The sequence below is a fragment of the Frieseomelitta varia genome, unplaced genomic scaffold (genome assembly GCF_011392965.1).
Source record: "Frieseomelitta varia isolate USP_RPSP 00005682 unplaced genomic scaffold, Fvar_1.2 scaffold_746, whole genome shotgun sequence".
NCBI classification, from domain to species: Eukaryota; Metazoa; Arthropoda; class Insecta; order Hymenoptera; family Apidae; genus Frieseomelitta; species Frieseomelitta varia.
The window spans coordinates 14,903-36,154 of record NW_025110530.1 but is presented as its reverse complement, the minus strand read 5'-3'; the positions used below and the strand labels follow the sequence as shown (position 1 = coordinate 36,154).

Sequence of the window (21,252 nt, the reverse complement as noted above, 5' to 3'; positions counted from 1 at the left end):
AAAATTCTATGCCTTAGATAATAATAAAATAATAATATTTAACTAATTAATTATTATATATAAATTAAATTTATTTAAAAAGAAACTAGATATCAATAAATACGAAAAACATTTAATTTCTAAATATATATTTATTAAATATATTTTTTATTTGACAAAAATAATAATATATTTATATATATTTCGATCATTTATTTTCGAGATAATTATATTATTAAAATAAATTAATTAACCCTGATATAAAAAGTAAAAATTTTATTTTACTTATAATTTTTTAATAAAATTCATTTTCATTACTTTTAACTATTAATAATTATATTAATTTGAATTATTACTATAATACATATATAATATATTATTTATTATAAAATTTTATTTATTTATATTTATATTTGATTTATTATTAATAATAAAGTTATATTTTAAAATAAAATTTTTAATTAAATTTAATTCGATTTAATGTAAATAAATAATTTTATATAAACTAAAATTTTATCTAAAAACACTTTCCAGTACTTTTACTATGTTACGACTTATTCCTATTAGAAACTGACGGGCAATTAATACTTAATTCAATTAAAATAATTAAATTAATTTATTATTAAATCCTTGGTAGTTCCAGTGTTAACGAAGGTAACTCAACGGATAGCATACTTATAAGAAAGAACGTTATTTTTCCAATATAATTCCCTTGAAAATTATTTTTCTAAATACAAGCTTGAAGTTCTTATACTCTTTGGAAAAGAGTTTTCTCCCAAAAAGAGAACTATGTATGCATTCCTCAGTTCTTGAACTTGCTTTCTCTTCGTGCAATGGTACAACTTGTGCAATTATTTTTAAACACTCATCAGTGTTAAACACTGTTTGTTAAACACTCCATACACATATTGAAACATGCCGAGGAATTATTACCAAAAGATATTTTCAAACAAAAAGAACCAAGGCAGCTTTTAATACGTGTTTAGAAATGAAGTATAAATATTTCAGTTCTATCTCTTTTCACTTATCGAATATTTCGTTTCCCAGACTTTCTTCTGGAAGGAATTTGGGAATTATTTATGAAAAGAGCATTTAGTGGCCAATTGACTTTAATGCAGGATTGCAGGAAATTTCACTTGAAATAAAGATAAAAGAAAAAAAAAAAACAATTTTTGGAATAAACAAACGAACATTTGAAATGATAGTTGTCTATAAGAAATATATATTACTTCTTAGAACTATCGTTGCAGAAGTTTTATGAATAATTATATAATTTTATTATTTTAACACTATAACAATCACACAATATTAATCAATGACAGATTTCAGATTTTTGTCTATTACAAGTACTTAAAAGATACGAAAAGATATCTTACTTAAAAGAAACGAAAGATATTCTTGTCGAATATTAATTTCTATTTGAACAGAAACATAATTGTTTAATTATCATTTAAATTATAATTATAATTATATATTTGAATTATAATTATATTATATTTATATTATAATTATATAATTATATGTAGAATATGTTGTTCTAGCATTAAATGGATATTTCATCATTTGTCTATTTATATTAATATTTTTGTTCATCAAGTACATCAAGTATATCAAGTATAGATGTATGATGTAAAAGTTAGAGTATTCAACCTATACTACCCATTTAATTGTGGTAATAAAGTATATTACCTAATCCATTTTAAGGTATTTTTATGGATTATATACCATATTAATTATGATAATAATGTGATAATATAGTAATATGGTAATAAGATATTTTAAAAATAAGGATTAATAACTACCTCATAAATTTCAACGATTTTTAAATATGTTGTAGAAATCGATATTTTGAATAATTTTAAATTTTTTAGCAGTTATTTTGACGATTAGGTCTTTACTTTTGAGATATTAATAAAAAAAAAAAACTTTCGATTCAATACACTGAAGTCTGATTATACAAATGTTACTGTAACAACTATTTTTATTGCAGCAGTTATCGCCGCCAGGTGTCGACTAATCGATGACATAATAACGATATTGGTCTCAATATTACAGTGTCCCATCTGCAATCAATATGATTGAATTTCATTTCCGTTTCGTTGACGTTTCTTTTTTTAAATTTTTCACGTTACTCGCTAAAAGAAAAAAGAAAAAATAGGAATAGGAATTGAAGCTGTTTTCTGGGAAAGTAATCCTTTTAAGGACGATATTGCGAATAACCGAGTTTACATGAAATATTCTACAGACATTGAGGCCGATATCGCTATTATTATGTTACGTAAACAATCCCCTGGCGTTTATCGATGGTGATTATTATATAGCGTTGACTGCTATGTTAGTCATGCTTGCACAAGCAGAATTCAATGCGTTGTATCAAAAGTTTTTTTTATCAATATTTCGAAACTAAAATTTTATATATTTTGGGACCTTTCATTCTCAAAATTTTATGTCGATCAGGAACTGCCGTTTTTCGGAACTATAACAACATATGATTAGAATTCAATATATCAGTGCTAGTATCTACTGTTTTTTGCAAAATGTTGATTACCATGATTATTAAAATTAGTGAGGGAGTAGTTAAATAAAGTCTAGAACTTTACCTTATTTTCTATTTTTATTAATTTGTTTATATTCTATTTTGTATAAAATGAAATGACCAAAATTCTATTTTATATTTTTATTATATTTATTATTATTATATTTTTATATTATAATATAATATATTATATATTTATATATTATAATATTATATTAACTGCTATAATATTATATTATTTCATATTATTCATATTTTATTATAAATTATAAATTATATTCTATGATACATACATATTAGTACTCTATTACATACACATATACAAGTGATGAGACACATGAGAAAAAAGAAAAATAGTGTTATGTTAAACAATGTTATGCCAAATGAAGGAAATATATGTTCATAAAAGTAAACAAAGAATTATTATTAAGAAATTTATTAATTATTAATAAAAAAATTGATGTTAATGCAAAAAAATATGATTTTTGTTCACTGTTTGTGAAATGTCGAAAAGACATAAATATGCATTATAACATGTATCCGATTTTGATCTAAATTAAAACTATCGATTATAAAAAAATGATTTAGATAGGATGTGAATGATTTCGAGAATGAACGCGTATAAATGAAAATGATTGGTGAAATATGATTTGAAATGAAAATGATTGGTGAAATATGATTTGAAATGAAAATGATTGGTGAAATATGATTTGAAATGAAAATGATTGGTGAAATATGATTTCTTAAATGAAGTTGTACAATTCTTAATTCACTACTTGGTATGCTTTATAAAAAAGTATTAATCCATGTACGTTATCCATATACAAAATTATTAATTTACAATTCAGAAGATATAGCTTTAATTTTACAGATTCATTAGAATTACTCTTTAGATCTTTCTATCAGCACAATATTTTTAGAGCCGTAAGACAAAAAGAAAGATTTTGCATAAAATTACTTACAATTAATATTATTATTAAATATCATAACAATGTTGTCGTAGGTACGTAATGTGAAGATTAGTTTTTTTTTTTAATCGCTATATTTTAATCGCTGACAGCAATGAAATATTTACTACACTTTAGCAAATCTTACGTTCCAAATCTCATTCGCAAGTAAATTTATAATATAATCGTTCTACTATGACCTAGGTATGACAGTTGCTATCGTGTGATATGTTTATGTTCATCTATGTACATACATAGTATGTATACGTTGCACTCACATGACCCTGCCATAGAGTTATGTTAACCCTCATTCATCTTTTACGTCAATTTGGTACATTGCAAAATGTGTAAAATCACGATATAAAATTAAACATCTATACTTGATAGTAGATTATACTTGACAGTAGATGTCTATGCAATTGAATAGACATTTATTGTTAATAAAAGTTAATTTATTGTTAATAAAAGAATTTAAAAATTTAACTATTTATCTTTTCAGTGTAGGTATTAATTTCTTACCAGTATAAGAATTTGCATTCCAATTCGACACCAAAGGGACAAATTAAGTTGGAAAAAAAAGAAACAGATCAAATGAAGATCGATCAATACTGATGCATAAGCATTTAATGCTACAGTCAATGTAACAAAAAGTATTGTCAAACATATAGAATCTACTTTGGCAAAATTGGATATCAGGATCGTCTAAATTATGATTAAAAGAAGTAATCGAGCAAAAGCCATTGAAGGTTCATCGCTCATATACTTATCGCAAATTTTTAACTTTTAATTGCAAGATCAGTGTCGGAAAAATCCAATTATTTCCACCTAAACGATAGATAGGATAAAATTTAATATCTTAATGACGTTGAATAGAATTACTAGAATAATTGCTATGTCATTGTTAAAAGATTTTTTTCCCAGTAACATGATTGTTAGGTAGTTGGAATTATAATCATAAAATGTAGAAAAAGATTCCGTGTAATATGTAGGTAACATCAAGATAACGACACTACGAATCACTCGTTTAATTATTCTCTATTCAAAAACGATGGGCTAGCACGTTTGTTCAATCATCTCTTTCATTTCAACTCTATTCAGAACGTGTAATAATCATACATCAATGACACATTTCCATTAAAATAAATGGTAAAAAAGCACAAGGTAAATGCATATGAAATTTGTGTTGAAATAATTACAAAAAATTCATTCGTTAATTCCAGTATAAAAGCAATGAATGAAAATATAAAATACTTTACAAGCGTTATCAAGAAAGAAGTTTTAATATTACTTTTAAAAAATATTTAGAACAATATATGCGTTTGCGAAATTTACTTTCTAGTTAATTTAATTCAATCAAATTTAATTCAAAAAAGTAAAGTAATAAATTTCATATGAAATTTGTGTTGAAATAATGACAAAAAATTCATTCATTAATTCCAGTATAGAAGTAATGAATGTAAATATAAAATACTTTACAAGCGTTATCAAGAAAGAAGTTTTAATATTACTTGTAAAAAATATTTAGAACAATTAAGTTGGTATGTTCTTTGATCATTTGCGAAGTTTATTTTCTAATATATAAGCTAATTTAATTCAATCAAATTTAATTTCTATTTTAGAAGATGGTTGTCTTATTCATCGTTTATGTTATTCGTTTAAATTATTTGAGTTAATAAAGATTTACGTTTTTTCTTTGTTTTGTTAATTAAATGAAATTAGACGTACATGTGTATTGTTAATTATTAAACGAAATTACAAAATATTTTCACATATAATTTTGAAACAGATATTCTTCTTAGAAACAATTTTACGTTACATTTTATTTCATTTCATTGATCTAGAGAGAAAAATCATTTATATAGAGTATTTAAATGCGAACATTTAAATATCTTTACTGTTGTTATTATTTTGAATATTAGGATTAAATAGCGAAATTAGGATTTCTTGGATTTTTGTTAATTAACTCAAAGTCCAATAAAAGGGCAAAAAAAATCGTACAGCAAGATTTAAGAGGTAAAGGGAAGTTATTACTTCGATCTTCGAAATTATGATAGATCTAGTCACGAAAAGAATTTTTCAATGATCATTATTTTTCAATTAAATTTTTGTAGTTTTTAAAACTTTAAAGCTTTATAGTTTTCCCATCTGTTGCATGCTGTAACAATATCTTTGAAAAAAAAACAACTCAAACTTGATAAAGTCAATCAAACTCGTACGAAGTTTAAACGTATCGTTTAAAGTATCGATAGTTTCTTATCGAGCGAATACTTTTCCCGTCCCCGATATTTGAACCGTGTAAATATGTAAATCTCTGTTTAAACGGACAAGAAATAAAACAGCTTTGACACAGGGTGGGCAAAGAAACGTGCAGACGAAGAGGAAACTGCTAAGGTCATGACTGACGTAAAACCTAGTTCCCTTACCTTAGTTAAATTGGCTAGGAGCCAACCAGGACTATTACAACGCGGCGCAACGGCAAGATCCTATTCGTCAGCCAGCAAGGATCTGCTACGTGTTTCCAAGTATACGTTGCAACATAGCGTTATCGCTTATCGCGTTAACCTCTTGCGCTGGAATGACGTGCCACGCACGTCGAGAATTCTTTGTCCCAAAATTGCAACATTTTCTCAGTTTTAAGTATATTTAAGTATAATCCAGGCAAAACAAATAATAAATTTATTACATCTCAATAATTTCTATCCAGTGATATCATATCGACGGGTTCAAAAGAAAGAGAAAACGACTAATTGTTGTATACGGTTCGGTCACTCGTTATGGTCCGCAATCAGTTGCCAGTGCAAGTGGTTAATCTCTTGTGCTGGAATGACGTGCCACGTCAAGAATTTTCTATCCCAAAATTGCAATATTTTCTCAATTTCAAGTATATTCAAGTATAACCCAGGCAAAACAAATAATAAATTTATTATTTCTCAATAATTTCTATTCAGTGATATCATACCGACGAGTTCAAAAGGAGAGCGACGAATTATTGCATACGGTTCGGTCACTCGTTATGGTCCGCAATTAGTCAGCGCAAGTGGTTAACCTCTTGCGCTGAAATTACGTGTCACGCACGTCAAGAATCTTTTATCCTAAAATTGCAATATTTTCTTAGTTTTAAGTATATTTAAGTATAACCCAGGCAAAACAAATAATAAATTTATTTTTCTCAATAGTTTCTATTCAGTGATATACCGACGAATTCAAAAAGAAAGCGACGAATTATAGGTTAACCTTTTGCGCTGGAATGACGTGCCACGCACGTCGAGAACCTTTTATCTCAAAATTGCAATATTTTCTTAGTTTTAAGTATATTTAAGTATAATCCAGGCAAAACAAATAATAAATTTATTTTTCTCAATAGTTTCTATTCAGTGATATACCGACGAATTCAAAAAGAAAGCGACGAATTATCGTATACGGTTCGGTCACTCGTTATGGTCCGCGAACCAGTTTGCCAGCGCAAGGGATTAATAAAGTACAAGGAATATGGTTATTTTTCAAATTCCCAAGATACGAATACGTGTTTTCGTTTAACATGTGCTATCTATTAGTATAGTCATGCTATTTAACATTGTGCTATAACATACATGCACAATTCTAACTAATGAGGTAATTAATTTGGTTGTACGTAGACACTCCTAGTTTCATATATAATAATTCAATGGACAACTGAAATAGCAAGGAAAAGAAGAGATCTGAAAGATACATTTACTCTATGTTTTATAATTTTCTCAAGAATTCCAAGAATCTCGAGAATCCCGATTTCTTCGACAATCTTGAGAATTCTAGAGAGTCCCGGAATTGTTGAACTTTGCGATACTCGCGCATTTCCACGCACTATTTAACCTTTCCGCTTAGCTGACAAGAGACATACTAACGAGTGTCAATTTTGAAAATAGGCGACTGAATTTTCTTGTCAAAATACGGATGTACATTTTACAAAATATGGATATAAACAACATAAATCACTTGTTGTGTCACGTTTGCATGTACTTTTTCTGACCTATTTTGTTGTTCCAATTTTTCATTTTAAGGATATAAAAAAAAAAAAAAAACTGTAAACTAAACATATTTAAATAATATATGGCCAACGGAATATGTAATTGTTGAATTAGCATTGACTCTGGTTCAAATGAGACTTGCTGGTCGATAAAATTTTATAGGCGCCTATAATTTTATAGGCGTCTCTCGTGCCAGCGGATCAAAACAGATTAAGCGCCTATAGTATCATAAGAGCAATTTTTTAAGTACCTTTGGGCGCCTACAGTATCGCAAGCGAAAATTTACTGAGCGCCTTTAGGCGCCCACAGTATCACAAGCGGAGATTTACTGAGCGCCCTTAGGCGCCTACAGTACCAAAAGCGGAAATTTACTAAGCGCCAACGGTAGTCAAAGGGTTAAGATACAATCACGATCGAGAGACTGACTGCGAGAGTCGTTAATTCAGAAAATTAAACGAAGTTGTCAGCTAGAACACCGGGTAAGGGTGGCTGGGCGCTGTTCAGCCCACGTGAGGTCTTCGATCTCACGTTTGCGTTACACGTGGAGATTCGTAAGCAAAGATACAAGACGAACATGACGCTCTGCTCTGCTCTGCTCTGCTCTGCTCTGCTCTGCTCTGCTCTAAGGTACCTGACGCGTTTGAAGCACGTAAATTGCGAGGCACCGCGGAGTTCACGTTCCGGTGACCCGCGTGTTCCTCAAACACCCTGGAAATTCGTGAGCTTTCAAGCCGCGATATTAAATGCAATCGCACAGGATGAGGAAACGCGCGTACCCAACAGAATAAGTAACGAGGAACATTGACGCGATCGCGACGTTTTATTCCATGTCCTAGTTTTCACTAGCCCGATGAAATATTATTTCTGAAGAATTCTGAACATATGTAAACTTAGTAAATTAATTCGATTAATTAATGTCTCTTTAAACGATGTTCAATTCTCTACGAGACAATCCTAAGCCGGAGGGCAACTATATACAGGTTGTTTCGTAATTCGTGGGACCCACTTCGGAAGCTGTACGCTTAAAAATAATGAAAAAAAAGTCATATAAATATATGTCCTGTCTGTCTTCGTTTATGAGATATAATGAATTTTATAAACAGAGCAAACTCCCTGTCCGGTCTCTCTTTCCATAGACCGCAATAGTTCATAAGCAAGAATTCGCACTGTTCAAAAATAATATTTACTTGATATCTTCGTTTTTTGTACTTGGTTCCCGCAAAATGTGTGAACGTGAAGAGAGTTTTGTATCTATCATACTTTTCACTAATGAAGCTAGTTTTACCAGGTATATTCATAATAATTATAATTGGGATGAAGAAAATCCACATGTTATTGTGCATTCAAGACATCAACACCAGTTTAGTTTAAACGTATGGGCAGGAATAATTGATAAATTTTTAATTGGACCTTTTTTTCTTGATAGGAAACTAACAGGCACAAAGTACATTGATTTTTTGATCACGCGTTTACAAATATTAGAGCAAGTTCCAGATATTAGACTTGGTATGCGGTTCATGCATGATGGAGATCCGCCGCATTTTAGCCGAGTGGCTAGGCAATTTTTAAATCAAAACTTTGCAAATAAATGGATTGGTCGTGGAGGTCCTATTGCATGGCCTGCTCGTTCTCCGGATTTCAATCCATTAGATTTTCNGCAGGCTTGTCTTCAAATGCAAGGTGGTCATTTCGAGCATCTTTTGTAAAAGTAATTAAAACAGAGAATTCATTATATCTCATAAACGAAGACAGACAGGACATATATTTATATGACTTTTTTTCATTATTTTTAGATAACACGTACAATCAGCTCCCGAAGTGGGTCCCACAAGTTACGAAACACCCTGTATATGTTTTTTGCAAATAATGGGACACATCTTTCGTAATATAAACTTTCACGTCTGTCTTAGTTGCATAAATGATTTAATTAACTTTTTTATTCTAATGAATCTCACGTAAATATAGAGTCATAGGTACATACAGGTGTCTAGTATCTCTTCTTGAAGATAGAAAACGATTGCAGAATAAAGTTTTGTACGGTTTAACAAACTGTATCATCGTGTGACGCAACTTTTTGCAGAAATGCATCGATTTTTGTATGCAACTCTGACTTTTTTTTTTTTTTTTTTGCACGAACCAATTTTTCGTTCGCTGTTTTGGATAAAAATACGAAGTTGTAGAACGTATTGGAGAGACGTATTTTCATAGTTTGCGGGTATATTTCAAATTTTACCACAAATAAATATAATAAAAAGCGGAACAAACTTATGGAATGGTCCAATGTACACACGCACATACTTACTTAAAAATATGATCTGCTTTCTGTTTCTAATGATATGATTATACGAGTTTCCGTTTGTATTTCTCAATTACTCAATTAGATGATATTCCGTTTCAATACAGGGTCGATCATTATGATACAAACCTGAAGCAATCGCATATGGAGGATTAACCTAAATAATCAGTCACGCATATCATCTATAAGCTTATAAACACAAATTCTACTTAGTATATTCCTCTATATACGTTGTTTTTGACAAATCCTAATTTTCTCGATTTATCGTTTAATTCATACTTTCTCAGCTTGTTTACTTCCCACGGATTTTAGACTTGCCGTAAAACTGCTATTACTATATTTGTCATAGCTTTGGTGATTCGCGTATCTTTCGATTAATCTCATCCCGAACGACGGTAAAACGCATCGAATAAAGTTTGATTCAATGTTTGGAATATTCGTAATTTGTGATTCTTTTTAGTTGTAAATACGGTGAACTCGCTTGCATTGAAGCATGCGACAAGATAGGAAACAAATACGATGTATTTTAACGCTAGAACTATCGACAGTTAAGGAGCTATTTATTTAAAAGTCAAAATGACTGGTCTTTAAAAATAGAATATTTTTATATTTATTTATTATTTTCTTACAGAAGGAATTCCATATTATGTAGTACATTTTTAGTATTAATTAATTTGGTATTATTAATTCATTCGGGACCATGATCCCTAAATGAGGGATGATGCATTTTATCACTTACACGTCAATAAGTATAATAAAGAATATATGCTTTGGTAACAAAAATATTTAAAAAATTTCCATTTTAAAGTTAAGTTATTCTTACAGTATAAAGTAAATTATTAGGTTGTGTTAAACAGCTTATCGGATCCTTTTGCACTTTGACTGGTATAAGTAGCCATGATACAAAATTAATTTGATTTTAAATAAACAAACAAAATAATAAAATTCATTATATTATACCTTTAGTTATTGCTGCAAAAGTCATTACATAATTGCGAATAAAAAAATGTAACACGAAGTAGGAATTTTAAAATAAAATTAGCCGGTCATTTTGACTGGTGTGACAATTCTAAGTGTTAAATATCACGTTAAAAATACGTACAGCGGAACAATGACTCGTAGAAATATTTTTACGTGTAAACAGCTCCCAAAATTTTGCCATTCTTTTGCGAAACACTGGCACCAAGTTTCTGCTGTTTCACGTTATTTGCGAGTTAGTATAACGCGACTAAAATCGATTTTTTTTGCATATTCTTAAAGGACACAGTTTCAAAAATAAATCTTTGTAACCCTACATGTGAACTAAAATTCACGGAGTTATGGTTGTTTGAAAGATGCGACGACCAGCGTCATTGTACCGCAATACTAAACTTTAAAGGCATTTTTCTGGAAACTATGTTTTTCAGAACGGTATCCATGATATCTCAAAATCTACTTGATCAATTGACTCAAAATTTTAAGTACGCATTTAGTACATGTGTGGCTATATCAGAATCAACCAAAAAAATTTTATTTTTTATATTTTTCTAGGCTTCCGAAGTTTAACAAAAACATGCAAAAATCGATAATCGAACTTCAAAGTATCGCCACTTTTTTAATTACCGACTTTTTTTCTTTTATTTTGGTACCTGCTATAGCCAAACTCATACTAATTAAGGAACATTCACGTTTTTTTTATTTCCGACAAGCAGAATGGCCGGAATCACGGACACTGTAAAGCGACCATGTTCGAGAGTATGCCACTAATTTTAACTGTTTTTGTCCCAGAAAATTTTAAAACGTCGTTGAAATACGTACAAACAAACCTTGTCAATTTGACTGCAAAAGGTATAATAGTTTCTTTGCAAAAAATTCCCTGACAAAGTTAAGAAAAAAGCACGCACCTCACGCTAGAATACCCTCTCGATAAATTTCTAGGCGAAGGGACGTGTCTCTCATTGATCCCGTCAATTCCGTACAACCTCCTCCCCCTCCCCCCTTATTCATCGAACAAATTTCAGTTGCTTCAGCTGTTTTCCTTCGGAAAATACCCGTGGCGCGAGAAAAAGAAAGAAACAGGAGAAAAAGCAAGGAAAAAAGAAGAGAGAGAGATCTTGAAGCGCTGCTCAGCTTAAAGATGAAAACGGATTCGGGTCAACATGGCGGCTGCGCGCTCCAGTCTCGGTGCGAAGGAACTTCGCGCATGTCGGGGAATTGGGACGACGCCGGTCGGAACAAGGGTGGTAAATGGATTCGGCTGGAACCCGAGTTTTCCCATAACTCGGGTGAAAGTATCGCGAGATGGTTGTTGACGCGGGACAGAGGGTGGACAGAATCACCGAAACACGACACGATTTCCGGCGGCGATGGACAACGTGTCCGCGTGACAACGTTTGCGGTGGCCGCTTGAAAACATGTCTTTCATCGATAACACTGTTTCCTTTTTTCATTTGGAAGCAGCGAAGCATGCGGGATGGAGTGTTGGACGGGTGCTGGCGTGTAGCCAATGCGACGTCTCGAAAGAGTCGCACAGAGCCTAAGGTGACCCAGCTGCGTAACATCGGGAAAGATCAAGGCGAACCGAAACCCCCATTCCGACGATCGGATGTATTACGCGATGAGCGGCGCTGTGTCACGGAGAGAAAAAAATCGTTTAACGGACCATCGCCCAGGTGTACAGGGATGGAAAGGTAGCGTAAGTGGAAAAGCGAGCAGCGTGAGGGAGGAATCAGCTGAAGCTAAAGCATTCTCGCCGCTTTGAAGACTCCCGGAGGGAAGTGTGTTGGACGAATCTCGAGAACATCGCGTGGAACAAAGATAGAGGACTGCCGAGAATGCTTTGAGAGACGTAATGCTCGTGCCGAGTAAAGGGAAAGGGGAAAGAGAGAAAGAGAGGAGAGAAGGGCGCGAAGAATGAGCTACCATCGAAAGCTAGGAACGAGGTGGTGAATTCCTCTTCAATCCACGCACTGGGAAACACCAAAGCGGAAATTTCTGCGTTACAGGCGTCAAATTCCTTGGATATATACATACGTACACAGTGACGAGCGAAGCTGAGCACACACATGAATTTTTCAACATTAACATTTCTATTTCATCGGGTGTTAAAATATGTAATGTTTTGAAAAACATTTTGGCTTTTTGAAAAAATTTTATGTACGACCTTGTCACTGCCGTTACTTTAAATATCAATTGTTTTCGTGGAGTCAGTTTTACTCTGCAATTAATTTAAGTGAAAAATCATCCTCCAAAATAAAGTTAAACTTAACGTAACTTCCAATTTATGTAAAAGATCATATAACAATCCACTTGGTCTCTTAAAACGTAGAATTTCTGTATTCACTGTATCCTGAGTTTGTTTTTTTCTCAAGATACTTCAACACCATATAGCAAATGGAAGAGTGTCCTTTTCTTAAAAAAAAAAAAATTGTAAAAACTTACACGTATGTAAAAACATTGAAAAATTCTATTTACAATCAAATCCATCACCGTCTTGAAGATTAAAGTTTCTCATTCACAACAATCTCTTAAATACGATTGGTTTTTTTCATCATTAAACATTGAACATTAAAGTGTCAGTTAAAAAATTTAAAGAATTTTAATATTTCGCCAATTAATCTTAATGTTCAAAGTTCAATAAAACTGCAAAAAAGGATCGTACAATCTGTTTACAACAAGTTATAAAGAATCGTTGTAAACAGAAAATTTCAATTTTCAAAGCCACGGTGGATCGAGTTACGAAAAAAATTTTTTAATATTTTTACAGATATCTGAATGTTTACAATTTTTGAGAATAAAAGTACTCTTATTTTCTTACCGAAAAAAACGAACTTAAGATAGTCAAGGTAGAAGATTTACGCTTTGAAATTAGAGAGTAGATTCTTGCATAATTTTCTTTCATGAAGTTATAACAGTTTAAGTATCGATAATCTTTCATCATTGTATGTTCGTCGATCCTTTTAAATCCTTCGTTAGAAAACAATCCTTAGTCTTATCTTTCCAACAAGATATAACAAAGAAACAACAACTATTTCTCGAGAATTTCAAGAAATTTCCCGAAAATTTCGGTAAATTTAACCGAGTTAATTTAACGAGACATTATCACCATGTTTCGCTCTCCCAACATCGTTTCTTCGTAATTGATTATCATTTGAATAAACGAATCCAACGAATTTTCAAGATTTGATTGCCATGTGCCCTCACATCAATAATTAACTCAGTGAAATATCGATTAGGTGCTCCAATCTTACAAAAGTATGAAGTTAATAAATAAGCGAATAAGATATCATAGAATTCAACTTAGTTTTGATACTTATGTTAACACGACAGCGCTTTGCTCGTAAGGTTTCAAGTTTGTTTATCACGCTAATCGGATTTATGTAGATCAGTACACTGAAAAGTATTATTCGATAAAATATGATACTTAATATAACAGATTTGAAGATAATAGGCGTTACGTAATTAATTGCGCGGGAAGAGAAAAATTTAAATAATTGAAAATCGAATAATCAGGAATTAGAATAAATTAAATATTATTAGATAATATTGATTATTAGATAATGAAACGATAAATATTTTAATTTTAATTTAAAGCTTCTAATTTTATCTACATTGCGACATCCATAATAAAAATAATTTGTCCCCAACAACTCTGTTGTTTTATAAATAAGCTGAATACGAACCCAGGAAAAACTTATAAATACTTGTAAAATAAAGTTACTTAAGAAATATCCTTAACGAGATTTTCAGAAGCTTTATTATGGTCGCGTAGCTTGCTGTTTTACCTATTTCATGTCTTTCCTTCTACTCTACTTTCGACAAAAATATTTACTGATTTACTGAAAAGAAAGGCAGTAGCAGTCATGTTTTACTAATTCGAATATACATACCATTTATGCATTGCAACCCCGGGAATATTCGAGGTAATAATGAAAGAATTCGTGTCTTGAATTCGTGCCAAGCGTTAACCACTGGAGACTAAATATTTTCGACGGAGTTTAAACTTATTAAAACACCCTTGCAAGTATGTGAAACTTGTGGCATTATCCAAGCGTAAAGCACAATATTATACAAAATTTGAAAATGAAAATGGAACTAATGTTGTAAATTGTTAAAATGTACTATATCATAATTTAGACATTTATTACAATGTGTGCAAATGCCGAGATACGAATGAATCTTTGTAAAACGATTTTCATATCTCGATGTAACACACGATGTACATCTCCACTCAAAAATCTTGTTAGAACAATTACTGTATTTATATGATAAAAATAGTACTTTATAAATTATATATGATAAATATTTATATATATAAATATATATAATAAATATATTTACAATGTAAATTACACTATAATTATATAGTGTAAATTACACTATTATACTATAAAAGTATAAATTATATACACAATATGCAATATAAATTATTATTTACAGTAAATTTTCAATAAATACATATAATATAATAAAATAAATATAATACAATAAATATGAAACATATTTTGTACAAGAAAGATTCTGTTAATATATCAATATATTGTATTATTATATTATTAATGTGTTATACTGCAGTATAAAATATGCAACAAATACTGAATATTAGAAGTAAAAGTGTCCTAGTATTTTTGAGCGGAAGTATATTTTCTACAAAATATATGCGCGTTCCAATGAACAGTTATTCGTGCTAAGGATAATGTAAATTATTCAACATTTGTACGAAAAAAAATCAAAGTATGAAATCTCCATCGAGTACATGGTTGTGCGCCATATTATAATATTCTATAACCGTGAGCCCGTTAGTAATAATTCCTTCAAAATTTCAGTAGGATGTCAATTACGAGGAAATTATTCTGGGTACGTATATTTGGCACAATTGTAAATTCAATAAAAACTGTAATTCAATATTGGAATATCAAGCGAGCTATAAATAATTACAGTTTACCGTCAACGCTGTGTTAAACTAAGCCAAGAGACAATGATCTTAAATGGACTTATGGACGGTATAGGGCTCTCAAACTCGTGTACTCGAATCCAAACGTACAGAATCCTAGCTGTAAGTGATCCTAGATGGGGGCGTGTCTGTGAATTATGTGCGCGGCTAATGCCTGCCATTTCACGACAGTAAATCGATCCTAAATTACGCAATCATAAGGAGGGTAGCTATAGCTAAGAATCCATTGGTACAATTAGACGAAATAGAATGACTTATGGAGATGAATTAAATTAATTATGGCGTGGAATTAAAGTCATCGTACATTCGGAGGGTCGTTCACAGTAGCAGGATACATTATGGCTATTGCCATTAGGATAATTAATAATTCCATGTCCTATCTATTTCCGATGTATAAAAATAGATTCTTTGTTTCATAATATGTTACGAAAAATGATTTCATCCTTTGTCGTGTTTGATTTTAGTATAGGTAATTAATTTTTATGAACACTAATAATACAAGTTTATAAATAATAAAGAAAATTTATTGTTCTTTTCCGTTCGATTTTATAAATATATAATTTATAATTATAATTAATATTATAATATATAATTAAATATATAAAAATTATATTTTATACTGCTTCATCATATATATATATATATATATGCGTGTAGCATCTTTCAAAATATTTTCTGATGAAAAACGTCCTGGTTTTAAAAAATACCAAATAATCGTTGCTTTTCGCAATGGCCTAATAGATGTAGCTTTTCATCAACCTTTCGTTTTTATCTAAGATTATTTTTATCACGAAAATCGTCAAGTTGTTTCATCACTCATCGTTTCTATCCGCTGCAATTATTTCTTTTTATTAAATATTTTGAGAAGCAAAAACGTCTAATCGCATTCAAAACAAAAGTTGTTAAGCCCTGTATAATTCATATGTTTTATCGTTGGTATTAGGGTTTTGGTATTGGTATAAAAGATCATAACTGTTTAATGAGTTCAGTGAATAACTGGAAGATGTATGAAGATGTATGATTAATCCTTTGGATACGTTTGACTGGCACTTGTTTCGCCTTTGTAAGTGTAAAACGAATTTAACTCGTCATTTGAATTGAGACAATATTCAACGTACTAGTCCATTTAAATAATTCTAGTATTTCGGTGAACAGATTAAATCACTTCCCTATGCAAAAATTATTTCAAATGAATCGATATTCAAAGGATTAATATATTCAATAAAACGTTTTCTAATAATAAGAAGCACGAAATTTAAATATATCTGTGATACCTTGTATAAACAAAATATTTAAAAAGATATATTTTTGCAATTAATTTAGAAAATAAATACAAGTTGGGAAACGAATGCCATAATATCAATTTGTTCAATGACAATGTGATTCAAAATATTAACCATTTTAAGAAACATTGTGCTTAAGAAGATTAAAAAAAAGATACGAGTGTTGTGGTAATTATGTTAACACTAAAACTACCAAAGTGGTCAAAATGATCAATTTATAATTTTCTATGGAAATTTTATATATTGACGACTGTGTGTTTTTAGATACTCGAGTAATTTTTAATAAAATATATTAATAGAAGCTTTTTCAATTCTTTGTTGTATTATTAACTTTTTCCTGTATCTTCCACTTTAAGGGGTCAGGACAGTTTGAAATTTTCAAAAAATCGATTTTTTTGTTTTGTTGTGAATAATAGTTTGAAGTCTTAGAATTAAGATACAAAAGATCCTAGCTTTTAAAATGATTTATTTTGGGGTACAATAATAAATCCGCGAGACACAGAATAATTTGTATCACTGTTTACAACTTTAAGCAGTATTATAAAGTGTAAATCGTGTGATTCAAATATCACTTTTGATGAATATTAGGAGACTTGGATTCAATTTAGTTGTGAATTGTAAGAACTGTGAGCCGCGATATATTTAAGTAAAAAAAGTAAGTAAAGGATACATATGAAAAATGACGTTCTGAAACTTTAAACGCGTTTTTCTCGAAACTAGGTTTTTAGAAATAGTGTGCAAGATATCTCGGAATCTAACCAACCGATTACCGTGAAACTTGGTACGTATCTTTAATGTAACATTTACTAGGGATTGGCGATCGAACATTTTTTAATTTTTAACAATTTCGAAAAATATAAACAAAAAAACGTAGAATACGTTGGCATAAATTCGATACATCAAAAACAAATAGCTGCAATTTTCACAATTTTCACAAAAATGAAAATTGTTGGATCGTCAATCCCTAGAGAATATCGTTTACTTTTGAACTTTTTTCGCCTTTTTATTGCCAATCCTGTTTGACTGGAATCATGCACACCGATAGGCAATGTAGGATGCCGTCGAAAAGTTGAATAAAAGCTGTCTTTTTTCTTTTTTAATGTTTGCCTTTTATATTTTAATGTGTTAAAATAAACCACAAAAGCTCGTGTCAATCAAATATGTCCTTTTTTTTTTACCAGCTCTCCAAAGTATTCGTAATTTTTAGGCCCGTCAAACTGTCCTGCCCCCCCCCCCCCCTTCATTTCTTTGCTATTGTATTGTATATTGTGCTTTAGTCGGTAGTTCTAGAGTTAAATGACAACCATGATAGCGGCGTTAACTTGCGTTAACGTTACGTCGAAATGACCAAAGGCATTAGGGACGATCACGGGCTGTTCAAAGTCTTGGACTCCCCAAGACAGATAAGCGAAGGGAGAACGGGCTTGTTACTGACGTGATTAATATCTGCAGAGACAGAGAGAGTTCGTCATTGATGAATCCGACCAATGTCTGTAATTCAGCTAGTTGATCCTAATACTGCGTTTGGAAGGACAGCTACTCACGATTTGCTACCGAACAGAGGGTTGCGCGCTGTGGTTACGTTGCACCATACATATTCATGTTTCCTTTGAGGCACGTGTTACACGCGATGCTTGTTTCGTCTTAATAGCAACATATATCGTAAGCCACGTTAAACCATGAACGACTTATCCATTTCTGATAATTGACGATCGGTAAGCATTGGTAAACGTGAAACACTTTCAGTGCATCCTGTTTGAAAGAAAAATAATTCTTTGTATAGAAAATTTGTTATTGACTACTGTTGATAAAAGTGGAACATTTCTGCAAATGTAAGACTTCGTTTTCAAGAACAGTAACTTGGAAAGTTTGTTGGATGTACATATAATTAATTAAAACTCGATTCGTATATTTCTATTTTAGTACTCTTTAATTTTTACTTACAGTAGCGGACAAATGATTGAAGACGAAATGAAAAAAAATAAATAATTGATTTATTTCACATAAAAAATATAAATACAGTGTTCTACTTTTCGGTATTAACTAATTAGACATTTGTTTATACACTTACAAAAAAAAATTTCAAATTTTGTTATTTCGCCCAGTAGCGAAGTTAGAAAAAAAGAAACGAAATCTGTATAATATTTCAAGACTACACAAAAAATATTTATTTTGGGTAAAAAGATATACACAATTTTTGTTTAAATTCAATATTTTGTCCAATATCCATTACTTTTTATTATTTCAACACATTTTCTTGCCATTTAATCTATTAATTTTTTACACTGTACATTTAATCTATTAATTTTTTACACTGATCCACCGTAATATTATTCCAAGCTGTTTCAATTGTAAAGTTCATTTAAATTTTTCGGTACTGTCTTTCTTATAATGCTCCACATGTTCTCGATTGGATTTAATGTCTGGCGATTGCGACGGCCACGGCAGCACGGTAATATTTTTAATATTTTCTTCTTGAAAAAACTGTTTCACAACCCGAGCCGTGTGCTTCGGGATCATTATCATTTTGAAAAATAAAATCTTCGCTCATATTGTTGCGTGCAAATGGCAACATTGTGTTCTTGAGTATGTCTATGTATTGAAAACGATTTACAATTCCATTGATACGACATATCGGACCATCTCGAGAAAAACACGCCCACACTATAACGTTTCCACCACCATGTTTAAAAGTTTTCAAAATGCACTGTGGTTTCAAATTTTCGCCAATTCGACGTCTAACGTACCGTATTCCGTCAGAACAGACGTGATTGAATTTCGATTGAATTTCGTCTGGAAACAATACCTTTTGCCAATTTTCACTTGTCCAATGCTTATGGAGCAAATGCAAGTCATCTTTTTCGATTCCTAGAACTCGGCAGTGGTTTCTTTTGACGTTTTCTTCCTCTGAAGTTAGTCTTCTGATCTTCTCCCAATAGTTCCAGCACTAATTTGTGTATCGTTTTCACAGTTTATTTCCGCAGTAATGTTACTTGCACTACGAAAACGTTCCTTTTCGCACAATCGACGAATTTCGGCGTCATTTTCCGACCGTTTATCGGTTGATCGCAATACGTGCCTGTCTTTAAAAATTTATACCAGACTTTACAAGCCGTTTCTAACCTGTTCACTATATTTCCTATTTCGGTAACGGTTTTACTTTGCTTTCGCAGTCTTACGAGTTGGCCCTTTTCGTTTTGAAGTAAATTCTTTGATTTACCCATAGTCTGTTTCTACCTAAATGAATTTTACGCAATAAAAGCCACACATATAATGATTTTGACATTCCAGAACGAAACTATTCAAAAACTGCACTCATACTTGCGTTTTACACAGATCGTCTTAAACTAATGTCCAGTGTTTACAAGTGCTCAGCGGTAACTAACTGTTGTAACTTCTACATTGTTTATATTTGTGGTAGTGGTTATCATAGATAGTTATATATTGTGGAGTGAATATACATAATGTTTGTATGGAAGGATGAGTGTGACGAATGTGCATATAATTATAGTGTGGTGTGATATGAGTGTTTGATATATTTCATAGCAGAAAAAAGAACAAATGAGAGCATGGTGACGAGAAACAGTTGTGATCGGGAAGATCCTGAGACGTGAAGCATGAGAGACGAGATAGAGAGTGAATCAATGAGAATTAAACATCATATGTGTTTCATAAATTATATTAAATCTATCAATAATCAGTGTGTTTGTTATTCGATCCACTAACAATATTTAACAACTGACGGTTACGAAGGTCAAACATACAGCTATGTTATTCCAAAGAGACAAACCGAATAGAAGAACAATATGCGTATAAGATGTTTACAAATCATCGTCTTAAACTTTTGTCCGCTACTGTATATGAATGATGGTGGATATTTCCAAGATATAAGGGAGAAAATTGTTAAAGAAAAGAAAGAAAACACTACAAATATAAATACAAAAATGGATGATTTATGAAAAAAATATAATTTTAAATATATAATATTTAATATAATATAATTAAATTATGTTAAATATATAATATTTAATATAATTAACTAAATTATATTAAATATATAATATAATATAATATTAAATATGTAATATTTAATATAATATAATTAAATTATATTAAATATATAATATAATATAATATTAAATATATAATATTTAATATAATATAATTAAATTATATTAAATATATAATATAATATATAAATATAATTCTGATAGATTTTGTCTATGTAGCAATTTCTGTAGAATAATAGCTTGGTTAATATCAATTAGTCAGAAT

At 30.6% G+C, this 21,252-nt stretch overlaps 1 pseudogene; it reads right to left on the bottom strand.

The window, feature by feature from the left end:
* Positions 1–19,811: 19,811 nt before the first annotated feature.
* LOC122535624 lies at positions 19,812–20,581 on the bottom strand (annotated as a pseudogene).
* Between the last annotated feature and the right edge of the window lie 671 nt (positions 20,582–21,252).